This window comes from Danio rerio, chromosome 1, assembly GCF_052040795.2.
Source record: "Danio rerio strain M-AB ecotype USA chromosome 1, GRCz13ab, whole genome shotgun sequence".
In the NCBI taxonomy this organism is placed as follows: domain Eukaryota; kingdom Metazoa; phylum Chordata; class Actinopteri; order Cypriniformes; family Danionidae; genus Danio; species Danio rerio.
The window spans coordinates 35,710,469-35,730,825 of record NC_141021.1 but is presented as its reverse complement, the minus strand read 5'-3'; the positions used below and the strand labels follow the sequence as shown (position 1 = coordinate 35,730,825).

The following is a 20,357-nucleotide window of genomic DNA, read 5'->3' as shown; positions in this document are numbered from 1 at the left end:
AGAACCTACAGTACTTTGTTGGTGCAATGTAGGTTTGTAGATGGTGATACGTACCTTGCCTTATAAATAAGACTAAACTAATAACAATGAAAGTGGTATTTTTGTTTTGTGAACATTTATCTAAAACTGTTTTGAATCAGCTAAGTGATAGTTACCATCTCTACTGCTCAGTATACCTATTCAGTAAGGCTACTGAAGTAAAGGTTTGTGACCTTACTTGAGTTTTAATTTGTGTTCATTTCCACTTTTGCTTTCAAAATAATTTTACTAGGGGGGGAAATGTTGATATTTATAACAAGGCAGGAGAGCTGTACTCATATATTTGGCCTCCTTAATGGGTCACAGATTTGTCCTTTGTCTCTTTTACAGTCCCCGAGAACAAATGTCTGCTTATTGGCCAACAATTAACAAGTGTACACAAAGCGTCAGCATATCTCAGGATTATCAGAGCTGGAGCGCGCTGTGTAAACTGACCTTGTTATTGAACCTACCGCTCTTCGTCATGCTAACATGCAGTCCCAGTCAGTCTGCATTAAATGCTTGGTAATGGGTAGAATGACTGACATTAAAAGCTTTCTGGGCCTTGATGCCTCAATAGCTTTTTATTAGAGCTCTGCATTCATCTCCGCTTGAAAGTAATGGCGCCTTTAAGTGCACCCTAGCTTTTTCCAAGTCTTCTTTTCAGAAACAGTTCATGTTCAAAGTACTAGAGGGCTTTTAAGAATTTTTTTTTCAGAACATCAGAACACCTGAAAAGCCTTCTCCAGTGAGTGGTTTGTATGTCCACAATCATGATCACTCTGAATGAAAACCTATAAATAATTTCACTGCACCCTTTAAATTGGTGTAAATGATTCGCTCAACCCAGTGTACAACACAAGTGACACAAAACCTCCTGAGGCCCCTTCTTTTTATTCGCTTGGTGTACTGTATGCAAATGAACAGGTTTCCAAGTTCCCTCATTACAGATAGTGCTAATGAGAGTCAGGTAAAAAAGCATGTACTTGTCAGGACTGGCCAGAGCAATGTTGATAAATAGTCCCAATTAGGTATCACCTTCACAGGGTGACCCCCTGTGTATTGTGAGTTTCATTTGCATTGGGTAGACACGATATGGTGTTCAAGACACATTGTACAATGCAACGAGCAAAGCATAGCAAAACAAATTCTTAAGCAAGAAATGGGTTTGCATTAAAACAGAGAAAATGTACACAATAAAAAAAAAAAAATGTGTAGGATTAAATGGCTTAATTGTTGTAAAAGCATTGTTATAACATCATTCGTCATGTATTACTCATGTAAAGATTTTATTTCAAAGGATTGATTTTGCAATGTGCAATTCAAAAATACTGTCCATTCTGTAAAATATGGTTACTTATATTTCTTATATATAGAAAGGGTTGTTGATGGAACAATGCATGTTTACTGTTACACATGACAAAAAAAAATTATAGAAATATTATAGTCATCATTTAAAATTCAATAAATGATTAAACATTTCTTTGTCTTACGTGAACCTTTTCTTATAAAAACTGCTGTTACAAGATTTTTTAAAAAATTTGAACCAAATCTTAAATCTGTTCTATGGTGTGATTGTCTTAAACATAGGTCAGTAAATTGCAATGCATAAATTAAAGACAAAACTGTAAAAAAAATAATAATAATAATAATAAAATAATAATAAAAAAATAAAATAAATAATAATAATAATAAAAATCATTATTAATATCTCAGGCTTAATTTTACAATCAAATGATATTTAGTAAATTGTATTTTTTCATCCATATTTTTCTAAAAACATAGGAACTTGATACATTTTGTCACTAAAAACCATGTCTTCTGGTGTAATACTATATGCCAAATTTTAAAAGTCCAACAAGTCATGGAGAGAACAATAAAATAAAAAAATTAAAAATGTAATGAAAAAAAGAGCACAAGAATCAACGATGTGATCAATGATAAAAATTGATTGCTCTCTCTCTCCATTAGAAAACTATTAAGACTTCAAGATTTCACACTTAGCTCATGATTTATACATAGCTTGTTGGGCATGCTGTCCCGGGAGAGAGCCCTGAGCTCAAGGGATCCTCGAGCCCAGGGCGAGGGAAGATTGAGCTCAGGTCGATCTTAAACTCCCCCGCTGCTGAGGCCAAGGCAAACTTCCTGAGTGTAAGAAATTATAAAAAAAATGTTTAGGTTTATTTGATCTATAATATAGAGCACATTTGGATGATGGGAGGAAACCGGGGAACCCGGGGGAAACCCACGCGGACATGGGGAGAAGATGCAAAATCCGCACAGAAATACCAGATGGCTCAGCGAGGACCCAATGCATAGGTGTTCTTGCTGTGAGGCAACAGTGCTAGTCACTGGGCCACCGTGCCGCCCATTCTGAATAAAGAAGGAAGAAGGGGAGGGATAGTTGTAGAAAGGAAATGGAGGATATATATATATAGTGACTTGAGATCCTTTGATTGGTGGATCATGATTAGCTAATGTGGACCAGCTGGGTCAATCATGAGCACATGCTCCTCTCGAAATTAGTTTAAAATTAAACTTCACTTCAAGAGTTCACACTTAGCTCATGATTTATACATAGCTTGTTTGGCATGCTGTCCCGAGCGAGAGCCCTGAGCTCAAGGGATCCCCCCTTTTGAAGGGCGAGGGGAGATTGAGCTCAGGTCAGTCTCAAACTCCCCAAAAAGCAAATGATAAGCGCTTGGGACAGCAGCCGCATGTTTACACGGGAACTCCCCAAAGTGCAAAGAAAAAGTGCTATATCTGGCTGCTGGATATAAATGTAAAAAACTGATGAAAATGGTGGGAGAGAAGCTTTTTTAGGGAGTGTGTGAAGGCCAGGGTAGGTTTGGTGGCTATGAAATGAACATAGGAGGCTAAATTTGGCCCGTTTCCACTGAGTAGTACGGTACGGTTCGGTTTGGTATGCTTTTATGGCCATTTCCACTGTCAATAAGCCTACTGAACCAAACCGTACCATACAACTTTTTCGGCACCCTTTCGAAAGTCTACCAAACGGGAGAAAGGGTACCAAAAGTTGGAGTTACACGTGCAGCTGTATACTGATTGGTTACAGAGATACGTCACGAGCTCATGGAGCTACAAAGACCATAAACAAAGGAACCGCCATGTTTTTTTTAAAATACAAAGCCGAGACATTACATGGAAATACTATATGCATTTAATAACGAGCCATGGATGACCCAGACTTGAACAAACCTTGTCGTCGTCTCGATGAGCAGACACCGAGCCAAGAAGAAAAATCTGCCATGTCTTGTTGTTGTTTTACGAGCCCGTCTAAAAGTGCGAGCGGTATTCACTTTCTTCCGGGAGCTCACGATCGCTTCTATGAGCACATGCTCCTCTCGAAATTAGTTTAAAATAAACTTTACTTATTTTTTTGTATGTCACACCATAAGCATATTTTACCCATCACCTTAGGTTCCATCTTGTTATTGTTATTGAAAATTGTTATTGTTATTAAATGACAACTTATTAACAATATGGGAAGTTTTTTTTATATATATATACAAGTTGTTTACATTTCAAGACTTTCGGTGTATTTAAGACTTTAAGCGGCTGGAAGTGTATTCTTTGTGTAAAACATATGCTGGATAAGTTGGCGGTTCATTCTACTGTGGCGCCCCTGATTAAAAAAGGGACTAAGCCGAAAAGAAAACTGAATGAATGAATATTATTATGATGTTCAATCTGTTAATGTTGACACATTTACAGTTTTTTCACAATGCACCAGAGTATGAATATGTCAGAGTCAGTTTTGGCAATTTTAATTTCTTTTTAATCTGTCTAAAGCAAATATAGTGGATGGTTACTTAAACTTATAATTTTTTGAGACAGCTTTTAGTAATAACGGTTTTGACAGGTTCTTTCAAAAAACGAGGAGTGTAGAGGACTGAATATGAAGGTGGACAGGAAAATTATACAGACTTCTGCAGTGCAGTGATGTTGAGGTGCCCACACAGGAAAAGAAGTGTTTAACAATTGATGACATGGCATATGTACAGTATATTATGCAGGCTAGTGAAGAGTTTGTATAGAAAACAACGGTCGAGCAAGTAAAAATATTGTAAACTGATGTACTAAATTATGCTGAGTCAGTGATAGAAGTATAATCAAAATTTTCTATTGGTATTTGGTATAACCCTTACAAGAAAATTATTTTTATTTGGATGTAAGTTTCAGTTTGTTCACAAAAAGCATAGAGTACCCTGTGGAGTCATTTGAATTTCCTTGTAAAGCATAATAACTAATTAAAATGATTGTTCAGTACATGAGATGAAATGAGCAACTGAGCAATGAGGGAAAAAAAAATATTGTTTTGTTGTATGCATGACTATATTTTTAAACATTAAATCTTTACCCCTAAACCCATGCCTGCACATCTCAACATTCCAAATTGTGCAACAGACAGATAAATGAACAATCATAGGAATTCAATGCATTGAAAGCAGCAAAAAAAGAAATGTCTGAACAAGTCATGCTGCATTAAAGGTCATCAGAAGTCACACATTCTCTCATTCTTCATACAGAAAAACCTCCATATCTAGCTGGGACTCGATCCAGCGACCTTCTTGCTGTGAGGGGACTGTGCTAACCACTTAGCCACCTCTTGACTCATTCACTTCATGTCGTTAAGGTGTGACCAGTGTTTACAGATGTTTCCATGAGAGCACATTAGTGCCATTGCAAGCAGCAGGAAGCACACTACACAAAAATGCCTTCACAGTGCATTATGTGAGTGGCCTTTGCTTTTCCAGTGAGTGGTTCATGCATAAGCAGATAGAATAGAGTAGCATGTTAAGTTATTTTGAACCTTGACTGTGATGTGCGCTCTCTACTGCTCTTGCGGTTTGGTTGATGAATGGAATATATTGCGCAGCTTTCTGCGTCCAGTAGACAGTGGATGTGTTGGACAGTGTGGCACATCATAAACCTTTTTTCGGCTCAGAGATTTGGCCATTTTTCTCTTTGTCATGCCAAATGGCATTTTAGCCAATAGTTTCCAGCTGCTGAATATTTGGTGCATCCCTTCCTAAAATATACTTTAACATTATGCAAGTAAACTTCATACAATGAACATGAAAGAAAGTACACTTCTTTTTCATAAAGCATTGTATGAAATTGTCATGACTGTGTATGAACACCAGATACCACTGTAGTTTGCCTGCAACTCCCTGCGAACTACAGTGGCGAAAGAACTACGTATCCACACATTCCTTCGTGCATACACCCGGTCTTTCATATACACTGATTGCAATCACTGCTGTCTCTGTGTCCCCGTTGATTACCCGGACTATATATTCAACCAGTCCAGTCTGTATCTTGTTAAAGTCTAGTTTGAGTTTTATCTGTTTGAGTTCCTGGTTTGTTTGTTACTTTGGCTTTTTGTATTTTTATGTCACTTTCTCTACACATTACTATATTAAACTGCACTTGGATTCTACTCCCGTTTTTGTTTCTGTTTTGAGCACTGTAACGTGACAGAAATAGTGTGGTATGGTGCCATTGTTACCAGTCTCAAATAATGAAGAATAAGAGCTAATAACTAGGAGAATATAACATACACAGATTAAAGTCTGCAGTGCTCTGTCCCTTTCTTTATTGGGGTTTTCCTTTTTTATTGGTAAATAACAGCAAGTGCAACACTTAAAAGTAATAGCGATTTAATGATACAATCCTTCAGCCTAGTTCTCTATTATCAGGGGTTGCAACAGTGGATCGAAGCACCAATCACTCTTGCATGTTTTGTGCAGCAGATGCCCTTCACTCAAAAAAAAAAAATAAAGAAATAAAAAAAAATAAATCTTTTCTTATATGTGGCACAAGCAAATATTGTTACCTTTATTTAAATATATCTATTTAAGAATGTGAATTTATTTAATTGATGTAACATTTAATGTACTAGTTTCATCTATAAACTATATTTTTCCAAAACAAAAGTTCAATAAGGTGACCCCGTTATGCTTGTGCATGAGACCTTGCGTTTTCAACGCCACCTGCATTGTGTTCGTCCACCATTTTCCACCTGTGACTGCAAACGGGATGATGAGACTCTCCCGATTTCAAGAAGTCAATTCTTTGGTGAGTATTTGTTTGTTCTACTTGTTTTAAGATAATATTGATCATGTGCAACAAGCATGAATGTTTGCTTGGTTTTCAGCAAAGCTGGGGGCTAACGTTAGGTAGCTAATTTAGCTAGCCACTCTTCATGCAAATAGGAGTAAAACAGACTGACAGAGTTATCGTTTTTTTTTTATCATAATGTTGCGCCTGTGGATTTCATATTTTTTGGTCTTCGGGGTGATGTTTAATTGACGTCAGTCTGTGTGAGTCAATGTATAGTATTTGAACTTTGAATCAATTTTTTATTTATTTATTTTTTTGGCAGCGCAATAATATTATGTTGCGATCACGTAATGTTAACGCAAAAATTACGGCTCATAAGATATTCACTACCAAAATTCAACTTTAAATTAATGTTTTTTTTCTTTCTGACAGGGCTTTGGACCTGTTTCAAAATGATTTTCATATGTAACCTCAAACACAAAGATGAAAATAATATATTGTTTGTTTATTTGGCTTTTATTCAAATTAAAATATCTTTGTAAAATTTTTGTAAATAAATATTTTGTAAAATGTCTTTGCTGTTGTTAAAAATTGCTAATGTGTTTTAAGTTCAAATGTTTTATAGCTTTTTCATTATTATTATCCGGTTCTCAAATGCAATTTTGACATGTTGCTAAGCTTTTAAATATTCCTGTACTTGTAAACACACTAATACATTTATCTTTGCAGTTTGATCGGCTTTACAGGGTTCCTGCTGGCATCCTCCTAGTGACAGTACGTATAATGTTTTTACTAAGCTGCAATGTATTGTTGTTATTAGTTTAATGTAATGAATGCCAATTGTATTTAATCTACTTTTTAGATCAGTGTATGTGGCAGTGCAAATAATGCAGTTTGGAACTAGATAGCAGGTATTTGTTGCGAAATTTTAGGCATACTCATAGGCATTTTAGTGGCAGTTATTGCTATGTGTCCATACACAAATTAAACACTATAAATAAATGGCTGTCTTGTTTAATAATTTCCAGGTAAATGCAGAGTTCCTGTGGATCACTACCAAGCCACTACAATTAAAGTTCTTGTCACAGCTAGACCACTTATCTAACGAGCTAATATAGATCTTAGAGAAGAAAGGAGGATTGAAGGGGCAAAGGATCAAGGATGTCGTTGCAAATAAACAATTGGTTGGTAGATGTGCATGGTACCTTTTTTGGTATCTTTTTTACTGTATTGGGGTGGTTATTGGAAGGTTTTCTTGTCCATAGCTGCTCATTTGAACACTTAAAAAAAAAAAAATAAATAATCCTTATGTAGCGCACTTCGGTGTTATTTCACCCACTAAATACACCAATAATGTCTGTATGTACCATACATTGAAATTGCTACCTTGTTGAGACCAGAAGGGAGTACATCCTGAGAAGCCTTGTCATCTACATCGGTGAAGATCCTAACTCCTTTCTGTAAGGCATATTTGGTAAGTATGTTTGTTTCTTATGTTGTCTAACAGTGTAACTCAGTAATTTAACTTAGTTATTTCTCCTATTTTTTATTTATTTTTATGGATATAACAAAAAGCTCTTCAGTGTAAAAGAGCAAACTGTGTTGTTTGAATTGACCATTTGCACAATACAGAAAAAAAGTTATACACCTCTTGAGTAGGCAGCCATTTTTGATATTTAAAGCTAAAGTCTGAATAATTAGCCCCTCTGAGTTATTAGCCCCCCTGTTTATTTTTCCCCCAATTTCTGTTTCTGTTCAAGATTTCTTTAACACATTTCTAAATATAATAGTTTTAATAACTCATTTCTATTAACTGATTTATATATTTTTTTAATACCATGATTATTTTACCATGACTACACTAAATAATATTTGACTAGATTTTTTTTTCAAGACATTTCTATACAGCTTAAAGTGACATTTAAAGGCTTAACTTGGTTAATTAGGTTAATAGGCAGGATAGAGTAATTAGGCAAGTTATTGTATAACAATCATTTGTTCTGTAGACAGTCAGAAAAAAATTGCTTAAGGGCTAATTTATTTTTAAAAATAAAATAAAAAAACTGCTTATATTTTAGCTGAAACAAAAAAAATACTTTTTCTAGAAGAGAAAAATATTATCTGACATACTGTGAAAATTGTTGCACTGTTAAACATTATTTGAGAACTATTTAAAAAATGAAAAAGAAATCAAAGGGAGGGCTAATAATTCTGACTTCAACTGCATAATGTTCTCATGTTATGACTGGAAGAAACATTTGAAAAAAAAAATGTGTTTGACTGTTCTTCACAGTCCATAAATATGCTACATTTTGGGTTGATATTTTTGTGTGCTCATTGTTAACATGATGTAAGACCTTATGTGATTTTAAGGTCCAGCAGATAATAAAAATTGTTTAAATTAGTCAATTAAAACAGCCAGTAGTTTCTGCCTCATTTTTCAACATACTACATGCATTGAGCTTTTAATGTGTTATAATTAAGTTAACTGTTGATCAAGTTCATCCACTCTCTTATTGTGATTGTGGCTTTGGGGGACATAAGATACATTTACTTAACACCAGATGCAGGACCTGTTGAAGTTTTTCCTATATATATATATATATATATATATATATATATATATATATATATATATATATATATATATATATATATATAATTTTTTATTTTTTTCCCAATAAAAGAAACTCAATCTGTTTGTCTTGTTTTGTGTGTGTGTAGTAATAAAAGTAATAACTATTTAAAAATAAATATCATGGAAAATATATTTCCAGTTAATTTAAATTGAGTTAAACAAACGTAAATCAAATTGCTCCACTATATTTGATAAAATTGACATTGAATTACATTTCGTTCTGTGGATGATCTTTCTTTGTATTGGGGTTACATATATTTATTGGATGGAAATCCAGCACACAGTTAAATTGAGTTTAACCAATGAGTGATTTTTTGAGTGTTCCAGCTGCAATTCAGCACTGGAAAACGCCCATAAACTCATTTACACTTGCACACATGGGCAGCTTTGTTTAACCAATTGACCTATATTGCATGTCTTTGAATTGTGATGAAACCGGAACAGCTGGATGAAACCCACATGAACAAGGAGAGAGCAAACTTTCGAACGAGACCTTCTTGCTGTGATGTGAAAGTGCCAACCAATGGCAACCAATTTTTTTTTTTTTTTTTGATGACAGAAAACAAAAGAAATGCTGTATTTCTGGCTAAATATTTAGTACTTGTGGAGGTTAATGACCAATGTCTTACAATGTCAGGCATCAGACCTGTCTAGAAGATGATATGCTGAGCCATTGCACAAACTCAGTACTGAGAGCATATTTAAAAAGCTATCGAGGCAAGGCATATTTCCAAAAATAAAGCACTTACGCTTACCTGAAATTTTGGACAAGATGCCTGATGACAACTTGACGTGAATAAATTGTATGTGACTAAATAAAAAATGGGAATTCGATAATTTTCCTCTACCTCACAGAGACAAAAAGCATTTATGCATTACCGGTTAAGTTTCTAAAGCTAACCATTTATTTAGCACTCTAAACCATTTATTTGAATGGGACAGCACAATTTGAGCCCGATTTTGGAACATCATGTCTTTGGAGGCGTAGTTCTTTTCCTTGTGATGGATACATTCCTCCAGAAGTATGCTAAGTTGCTTCCTGCACATTTTGCAGCTTCATAGAAAGGACAGAATACTATGTTACCAAGTGCAATTTCAGATTTATCTGAAACAAATGGAACATGAATACTGCAGCTTCTATTTTATACCAACAATAAGATCATTCTTGTTATTTGTGCCCCCAGACTTTAGGAAATGCAGTTGTCTAGCATTCAACAGTGATCTATATACGGTGTAAAGTGCAGCGTTTAAATGCGATATGGACATTAGCATATGCCAAAAGAAGAGTGAAACTGTAATAGTAAGCTCTTTATGTGAATGGTTTGAATTTATGTACTGACTTTAATTATTGGAACAGTAAAAGAAAATGATCTAGTGTGTGATCTTAATTCAGCAAAAGCAGGAGCTTTGAAATAGTTTGACTTAAATTAGTTGTGTTTGACTTTGAAGTACAAAATTGGCCAGGATGATGTAACCCAGCAGTAAATACTCTCTTTGTATATTTATAAGCAGGGGGTAGAGTTTAAATATGTTTGATAATGATGTTGCTGTCATCATTGTGTTAGCCACATTGTCAGTAAATAAAAACTTTGTGATTTACAACCTATGTTAGAAAATAGTTGGTTAGAATACAGCAGTGTATTCATTATATATTATACAAACTAGGACTATTACTAACTTGACTCAAGGGAATAGACCAACTATCCAAGGTCATTACATAGTTTCAGCAGCCAGACCATGATCAACTGGTTAATTGTGTATAATATCAACTGGCACTGATGATTAGTCGGTATATTTGTTGCCTCTCATTAAAAACTTTGCAGAGGCAGTTTCGCTGTTCAAAAGCATGCAATAGTATTATAACAGGAAATAAAAGTAATACTTTGAAACCTGTTTAGGATGTCCCAAGTTATAGCATGCCCACATAACCAATGGAATGGAGTGATGCACTGCAAATGGTTTCTTTTGTTTTTACATGTTATTTCACATGTTGCGTGATGTTGATGGTGCCAATTTGCATGCTACAGATGCATGTTCGGTCCTGTTTACACTAATACGATTTAGAATTAAAACGATCTACGTCCACATTGGTGTTTCACCTAGCGTTTTTGAATAGATCACAGTCCACACTATACCACTGAAAACGCACATCACATGACCACACACACACTGGCATGCGCTGCAGTGAATTTGGTCTTTTGAATCTATTACTTGTTCTAAGGTAACGTGTTTGGCTAAGCGCAAAGATAAGTTAATATATTAATTTATGTAACCACGTACACTGATCATGTACACCTTTAATTCCTATACTGTATATAGACTTACTATATGATATATTTTATAATGATTATTATTGGTTATTAATACTGATATTCAGCAAAAAAGATGGTAGGTTTAATATTTTTCAATGAAAATGAAAGGAGGCAGTTATGTTATAGGGAGCTTATAACAACTGCCTCCTTTCATTTTCATTGTTTTGTTATAAATATGCAGTGACTATGAATGTCATATAAATATATAGCTACATGAAGCACTAACATCGTTTGGTGTCTATTAAGTAATAGACAGTTCCTTATATTATTTTTATTTTATTGTGAAGATAGTGAAACAATGTAGCCAGGGTAATGCGAATGAGGTTATAAAGTACACTATTCCCCACCAAGGTTTACACGACGTATCCTCGAGAGTTTGTTTTCCGTATCAAACTTCCAAAGTCTGAACTTACAAGGAAAGGATGCAAGACTGAACTTTGTGTAGACTACTTAATATTGAGGAAAAAGCCTCAATTAGGCTTTTTTTGCGTGTGTTTAAAAAAGAAAATGTACTAGTGTAAACGGGGTCTTAGTAACTGAATAAACATTGGAATGAGTTGAAATCCATGGTTCGCTAATAGAGGGAATTTTGTGTAAACTTGTCCGAGGCAATGAATAATTTGTAGTAGTCCTGGCGATGTTGGCAGAAGGTATGAAAGTAATGACATATCTCCTGGATGTTCCTCTCTGATTGTCCATTGGTTTGTGAATTATAACCAGAAAATACTCGTCACACCCAAGAGTGAGAAAACCTCATACTCTTGAAATAAATTGAGACCCTCTATCCAACACAGACAAAAAAATATTTTTTTTTAGTCCATGGTTGTCAGGAGTCTTTTCAGTAAAACCAAAATGACAAGCTTTAGAGAATCCGTCAACAGGTTTTCAGACTTTCAAGTATTGTCAGTGACAAAATCAACTATTAGATGTAACCTGGACACCATCAAATGGAAAAGTGAAGGAGATTTTCTGTAATTGGCAAGGTTTTAAAGCCATTGGACACTACCGGCATCTTCTTACATACCTTCTGACATTATTCACCATTTCAGGCCACCAGAAGCATTTTTTTTTTGCAGCAAGAGAGTTTGATTGGTCCCAGGGTGACATTCAAAGACACACTTTAACACAATTGCTGAAGGTGCTGCAATGCTCAAAGCATTGCTCAAAATGCTGGGCAAAATTAAATCTAGTTAAAATAACAACCACTTGTTTAGACTGTAATTAGAGGTAGAGATGATTACTGGAAGCCTGCCCATTTCCCAGCCACTGAGCTTAACCTACCATTGAACTGTTATAATGAAGTAATTTCCGAGCTTCTTCCGTGCCCACTGGTTCAAATCAGCTCTTACTTTCCAGTGCCCCTGCTGATTCTGTCCAGCGTAGTCTCTCCAATGACTGAGGTGGATCTGGTAGCTCACTGGTTCTGACTAGCTAAGATTCTTCACTGCCGCCACTGATTTTGTCCAGTTTAGACTTTAAAGTGAATCTAAAGCACTCTGGCTCTGCCTTGGAATCCTCCTTAGACACATTCAACAACTATATCTCTGACAGTCATCCCCAAGGTATCATCTGCCACTCCTTCACTGTAGCTTCTCCCTCTGTTGACTTTATCATGGACAGACATCCTGGCAGTTTCCTGGGTTTCCATGCTCATCCTGCTCCAATCCCCTCTCTGGCTTCTAACCTCTAAGTCTCCACCTGGTCCTGTATGTATACCCTATTTTCATTTCTTGTCTGCCATTGTTTCTGTTTGATCATCATTGTGTGGATTGCAATGGGCGACACTTCAAAAGGACCATTACTGCCTGAGAGGCATCGCCGCCTCACTAAAGGATTAAGAATGTGTTTTTAGGTGTAACAGCAAGTTGTGATTATGCCGGCAGGGGGGCACAAAGGGACGGGATGCAAATGGGAAAAAAATAAAATAAAAAATAATAATAATTTTTATATATATATATATATATATATATATATATATATATATATATATATATATATATATATATATATATATATATATATATATACAGTAGCTGTAAATACCCTTCTACTTTTAAATGAAGATGAAATAATGTTTCACTTGTTAAGTAAAATGAGGATTAATTTTGGAAAGTAAAATTAAGTAAAAGACAACTAAAATAAAAATACAACTATACATGCATAGACAAATAAATAAACATATAAATAAATAAATAATAATAATAATAATAAATAAATTAATTAATAAAGCAGTGTTTTAGATGTAAGTGCTTGTTATTTTAAAATGATAGAACTAAGACAGTCAATGAAATAATGTTTTTCATTTAGATTTTCATTTACAGATTTCATTTAGTTTTTTGTTGATGATTATATTTTACTTTCTCATTTTATGTCTTCATTATTGTTCATAAATAAAAAAATAAATAAATAAATAGGCCTAAATAATTATTTATTCACCATACATACACTTTGTATTTTATTCATTCATTCATTTTCTTGTCAGCTTAGTCCCTTTTATTAATCTGGGGTCACCACAGCGGAATGAACCACCAACTTATCCAGCAAGTTTTTACGCAGTGGATGCCCTATCAGCCGCAACCCATCTCTGGGAAACATCCACACACCAGTCATACACTACGGACAATTTAGCCTACCCAATTCACCTGTACCGCATGTCTTTGGACTGTGGGGGAAACCGAAGCACCCGGAGGAAACCCACACGAAGGCAGGGAGAACATGCAAACTCCACACAGAAACGCCAACTGAGCTAAGGTTCGAACCAGCGACCCAGCAACCTTCTTGCTGTGAGGCAACAGCACTACCTACTGCGCCACTGCCTCGCCCTTGTATTTTATTTTATTTATTTATTTTATTATTTACCCAAGTAATATCTTTTTTTTTTTTTTTTTCTGAAGATGATGTCATGCGCGTAAAAAATCTTGTCTTTATAGTGCAGCCTTTTATGCTCTTTCCTAAATTAGTTTCTTATTTTTTTTTTCACTGACGGTTGGAATATGTAAGGCTAATTCTAAATTCCTTGATGTCAATAGGGGTTGAAGGCTAAAGGGGTCAGACGATTGCATTTAATCACGCTGCTCTCTAAGTATGTGTCACGGTGACACTAGGATGGTTATATTTTAAATGTATTTATTCAAAACAAAGCAGATGATGCAGTGAGATGAGGCACGTAAGTGTTGTAGTAGAGTGAGATCTCACACACAGTTCACAAGGTAAGCATCAGGGGCCTCATGTATTAACGTTGCGTATGCACAAAAACTTTGAGTATGCCAGATTTCACGCTCACGTTTGGATTTACTAACGATGAAATGAACATGAGAATATGCGCTGGTCCACGCCAACTACATGCCTGGCGTACGTTCATTTCTTGTGTGTGTTTGTTATATTTCCAACGGCGACTCCTAGAGGCAGTTGTGTTAAATTGCACACTACAAAGTATCTTTGAGCCGTGTAATGGCAGCTGTATGGGACAGGTTCATCTGCATGTCTAGCAGGTATATAAGGTTTCCATACCAGGCAGTTGACCAGCCAAACATTAAAGCGCAATTTGCTTCGGTCTCCGGTTTTCCCAATGTAATCGGAGCGATTGACTGCAGGCACATCGCTATAAAGGTGCCACCTGAAGACGAATTTGTATACGTGAATCACAATCATTTCCATTCAATAAATATGCAAATAATATATGATGCACACACTTATTAATGATTCCTACTTGTTTTCCTCATGATGAAGAGTAGCCAAAATCTGAGATGTAGCGGGGGGATAAAAAGAAAAACATCTTCATCAGAAGCTGGATTCAAACCAAGTTCATGCTTGAACGTGTCAACATGTTGTCATGCGTTTTACGAGCTACACCACTCACTCTGTTGAAGACGCTACAAAATTTTACACATTTACATCACACCATTTCTTTTTTAATCCACTCAGAGCGATGTTCAGACCCAACTGTGTTAACTGCATCAGCTAAACTCTCCCACTCTATTTTTTTCTTTTGTTATTAATTCCAGAGGACAAACTTGCAAATAACACTGTTTTTCTCTGGTCTACCTCCGAAAGCAGCACCTTCAATTCACATTCTGTTCAAAGTTTCTCTTTTTGCTTGCTTTAGCCATTGCTTTGTCATTGGGTTTTGCCAGAGTAGAGTCATTAGCATATTGATACGGGGGAGGAGGCAGGGAGGGGTTTTGCTCTCATGCATGTTGTGCTCATTTTTACGTTGATTCGGCGTATGCAGTTTCATACATCTGAATTTTTTACAGCGTATGCACAATTACAGCTTTCTGCGTACGCAATGTTTTAATATGATTTCAATGCAAGTCTTCATACATTAGGCCCCAGATCTTTAGTCAACCAGCAGTATAGCTAAGTCACTTCCCTTATTTGTTGCATATGCATCCACAGGTGAAGAGAGACATCCATGAAAAAGGGGAGAGGGAGAGAAGGTGAGGTGAACCATCCAACTCCGATTCCAGCAGAAGAGTGAATGCAGGAGTTGAGTATTTAAGGTGTACGGTGATTGTGGGTGCAGGTGGCAAGAATCAGTACAGGTGATTTGTTCCCGGGTGTGGTAAGAGGTGGATGGAGAGGGAGAATGGTGATTGAAGCAGCAGGAAATAGCCGGGGATGTGACATTATGTTGTGTTTTCCGCTCTTGGCTGATGATTTTCACACAGTAATTTTGTTTCTAATGCATTTTATTCCTCAAATTTGAAAATTGAATTGAAAATGCATTGAAACGTACATTTTACCTTTTCCCGCACATTCTCACCCTTTGATCTGTTGCTGGTTATTTCCAGTCACAGTTCACTGCTCACTATAAACATGTATGCATTATTTAAAAGGTATATAAAACATTAATGTAAAAATCAGAGTATTTACAGACAAAAAAGGGATTAACAGAAAACAAGATGCCAAGTGAGGCCACCTGTATTTCTATTTACAATACAGATTGTGTCAAAACAGCTTCACAGAGATCAACAGAAAAAAAAAAAAAAAAACATCTACCTTTCTAGATCTTACATTTTACTTGCACTACTTGCCAGCTATATTTGTTCTTATTTATATTAATAACCAAATAAAATATGGCCATAGCTTCTGTTTTACAAACAAATATGTGTCTCCAGCCAGTCATTGTAGCTTTTTTTCCCCCCTTTTTTTTGCCTGTACACACTCACAGGGGGAACACTTGTAATTTAAGAAACAGAAAGTAGAGGTTAAGTCTGTCTTGAGGCAGTGCGGGGACATGAAAATGACATTTAACCAATACAAGAGAACTAGTCCCACCCTCAGCACCTGAGCAAATATGACTGACAGATAACCCTCAAAGAATTAAGATTAGAAAGAGGGCTGCTGTCAAAATGTCAGCTCAAGGGCTTTTTGTACTTTTCCCCCCTTAACCGACAGAAATTTACATGCAATTCTTGCAGTCAGGAAAACCTCAGGGATTTCTTTGATAAGAATAGATAGGAGCTCAGCACGGATTTGAGGTACAGTATTTTCAGAAAATTGAGGAAAATCCACAACTTGTTACAGAGTTCAATTGTCTAGAGCAATGACGGATCTAGGACTGAAGTGTTGCATCACAGCAATACAATGACTGTGCCAATGAATTATGGAAGAGCACTGAGGTCACACTTTATATACAAGTTCTGTCTTGAAACAGGCACAGATGATTGGTTGTTGTTACTTCAACAGCCAATGAGCTTGCTTTTCATAATTTTAAATGCTTTGTGTTTGTGCAGCTCATAATCAAAGCAGCTGCATCGGAAGTATATTTGAACATGGACACAATTCTAACAGTGTGCGCTATAAACACCAACCCAATCGATTTGAAATTAAATGTGTTTCATCTGCAGACTGTCAGCTTTAATTTGAGAGTATTTACACCAAACCAAGTGAATGCTGTAGGACTTACAACAGTTTGCATCTGTGCCTGTCACTTGTTAAGAGAATAAAAGTAATTAGACAATTAGCTTCTAAGCTGTTCCACGGTAAGGTGTGAGTTATTCCTTCATTATCTCAATTACAATGAGCAGAGGTGTCGCAGTGGCACAGTAGGTTGTGCTGTCGACTAACAGCAAGAATGTTGCTGGTTCGAGCCTCGGCTGGTTAAGTTGGCGTTTCTGTGTGAAGTTTGCATGTTCTCCTCGTGTTCGCGTGGGTTTCCTTTGGGTGCTCTCACAGTCCAGGTGAATTGCGTAGACTAAATTGTCCTTGTTCTTTAAAAGAAAGAACGCACCAGTGAGCTCAGCAACACCAAAAGACATAGAAGGCCATGGAAAACAACTGTGGTAGATGACCAAATAATTATTTCCTTGTTGAAGAAAACACCCTACACAACAGTTGGCCAGATCAAGAACACTCTCCAGTACGTAGGTGTATGTGTGAAAACAATCAAGAGAACACTTTTCCAGAGTGAATACAGAGGGTTCACCCCAAGATGTAAACCATTAGTGAACCTCAAAAAAAGGAAGGCCAGATTAGAGTTCTGAAAAAGTCTTCACAGTTCTGGAACAACATCCTAGGGACAGATGACATTAAGATCAACTCGTACCAAAGTGATTGGAGGAGAAGAGTATGGGAAAAGAAAGAAACTGCACATGATCTTAAACAGTAAAGCATGGTGGGAGTAGTGACATGGCGTGGACACATATGGCTGTCAATGGAACTGGTTCTCTAGTATTTTTTGATGATGTGACTACTGACAAAAAGCCAGAGGAATTCTGAAGTGTTCCAGGCAATATTTACTGCTCATATTCAGCCAAATACTGTAGAACTCATTGGACGGAGCTTCACAGTGCAGACCCAAAGCATACTGCAAAAGCAAACAAAGAGTTTTTGAAGGGAAAGAAGTAGGCTGTTATACAATGGCCAAGTCAATCACTTGACCTGTATCCGATTAAGCTTGATTTTCACGTGCTGAAGACAAAACTGAAGGGAAAAAATGCCCCAAGAACAAGTAGGAACTGAAGACAGTTGTTATAGAGGCCTGGCAGAGCACCACTGGGAATGAACCCCAGTGTCTGGTAATGTCTATGCATTCGAGACTTCAGACTGTAATTGACTGCAAAGGATTTGCAACTAAGTATTAAAAAAATTAGAAGGTTTAATTTTGGATTCTTAACAAGTGGGAAGCACATATACAAACTGTTGTAAGTCCTACAGCCTTCACCTGATTTAGATGTAAATACCCTCACATTAAAGCTCACAGTCTGCAGCTAAAGCACACTGTGGCGAGGGGGCGTGGCCAAGAGCCGTGGGAACGGAGTGAGGCCACCGCGTAAGTGGATACACCTGCGGTGCGCACCTGCCTCGGATCCCACGGAAGGAGCTCTGGACCATAAAAGTAGGACCGATGGCAGAGGAAGCCGGGAGAGGACCGGGCAAAAGCATTTTACTTTTGCTTTCAGTTTGACGGCAGTCTCCGTGAGGAGCTGCCGTCCGTTTGTTTTGGTTTAGACGGCAGCCTCCATGAGGAGCTGCCGTCACTGTTATTAATAAATCATTTAGAAACTGTGTCGGTTCTCCGCCTCCTTCTTCCCGGCGGCCAAAGGGACGTGGACTTTATTACAGTGGTGCCGAAGCCAGAGAGAAGGAGGGACGCGTTGTCCAGATGCCCTCGCGCTGAGAGAGGGGGCGAGTGTTTGGGAGTTAACCCGAGTGGGGGAGAAACCCGTTCGTCTGCCCAGAGTGCCGGGGCGGCCTGAGGCTGGCGAGGAAAGGATCTGCCTGCTGCCGTCTCCCAGCATGGGGAGGAGCAGGGGACGCGGGGCTCACCACCGGAGGGGAAAGTGCTGAAGGGAGCCATCCCACAGAACCCGGGGGAGTCGCCGCGATCCGCCATGATGCCCGAGCCTGCATCCGTCCACCGAAGCGGGAGCGGAGCAGGAAACCAGAAATGCTGCCAACCAGCCAGGAGAACCGCCGCCGGACGCCAGAAGACGGACGGGTGGATAGATTCCTCCACAGGGCTCCCAGCATGTCGTCGCATCTCTCAGCTGGTGGAGGACCGAACCCCAATTTTTTTCCTTTTTCCTCTCTCCCCTTTCTTGGTCTACTCTGTCTTTCCTCCTTTTTTTTCGATCTCCTTTTCTTTCGGCCCGTCTCATATACGTCTCGCGGGTGATGTGGCGCCAACCCCCTCGGATCCCATGGAAGGAGCTCTGGACCATAAAAGGAGGACCGATGGCAGAGGAAGCCGAGAGAGGACCGGGCCCGGGCATTTTACTTTTGCTTTCAGTTTGACGGCAGTCTCCGTGAGGAGCTGCTGTCTGTTTGTTTTGGTTTAGACGGCAGCCTCCGTGAGGAGCTGCCGTCACTGTTATTAATAAATCATTTAGAAACTGTCTCGGTTCTCCGCCTCCTTCTTCCCGGCGGCCAAAGGGCCGTGGACTTTATTACACACATCTTGTTCATTTTAAATCCATTGTGTTGCTGTACAGAGCCACACTTGTTAGAATTGTGTCAATGTACAAATATTTATGAACCTAATTGTATATTCAAACTACAAATTTAGTGCCTTATTTTTTTATGGTTATGAATTAGAACTTTATCTCTAATTTGTTGACTTTCAATTCAAGATTTTTCTTGATATTTTAGTAGGATAAATCAACATATTGTTAATAAAAAATGAAAATAATTAACTGTATTAAATAATGAAAAAAAAAAAAAAAAAACTTTTTAGAATTAATTACCCTTTTTTCAACCATCAGTTTTAAAATCAGCCTAGGCTATATATTACTTCCAGCTATTAAAAAAATGACAATAAAAGTAACTTTTAAAAAAAATATTTCTACATCAGAAGTTGTTGGAGCAAAGATCAAGGTGCTTTAATTTAATTTAAAAGCATAGGTATAAAAAAAATGCTTAATTGCAAATTCACATTTATATTTTAATGTGTTCTCTTCCTAAATACATATATTATTTTATAATTTTTTCATGCTTGAAAAAGAGAGAACATGAACTGCTATCTACCAGTAAATCTTCTGTCCTATTCTGCAGTTTTGAATGGAAACCTGTGCAGCTAGTAACGCTCTTTTTCACAGCCAAGGCTCAATGTCTTCCACAGAAGCTGGGTTTATATAACTCTACTTTATGAGACACTAGATCTTGACAGTTGCCTAACCATGAGACACATCAGCTTCGGGCAACAGCCAAGTAGTGACGGGAGGGAAGAAGGTGACCCTGACAGTCTGGTGAAGGGGCTTAGTCATTGACACACATTCACACACACACACACACACACACACACACACACACACAGTAACTTGAATGTATTAGCTGATGTATGGCGGCTGGGTTGATGC

The 20,357-nt window shown here is 37.3% G+C and overlaps 1 long non-coding RNA gene across 1 annotated transcript; it reads left to right on the top strand.

Moving 5' to 3' along the window:
• Window positions 1-18,716: 18,716 nt before the first annotated feature.
• LOC147846902 (uncharacterized) lies at window positions 18,717-19,728 on the top strand. Its single transcript, XR_015477303.1, has 2 exons — window positions 18,717-19,301; window positions 19,348-19,728. It is a non-coding gene; the product is annotated as an uncharacterized LOC147846902 (long non-coding RNA).
• Window positions 19,729-20,357: the final 629 nt, after the last annotated feature.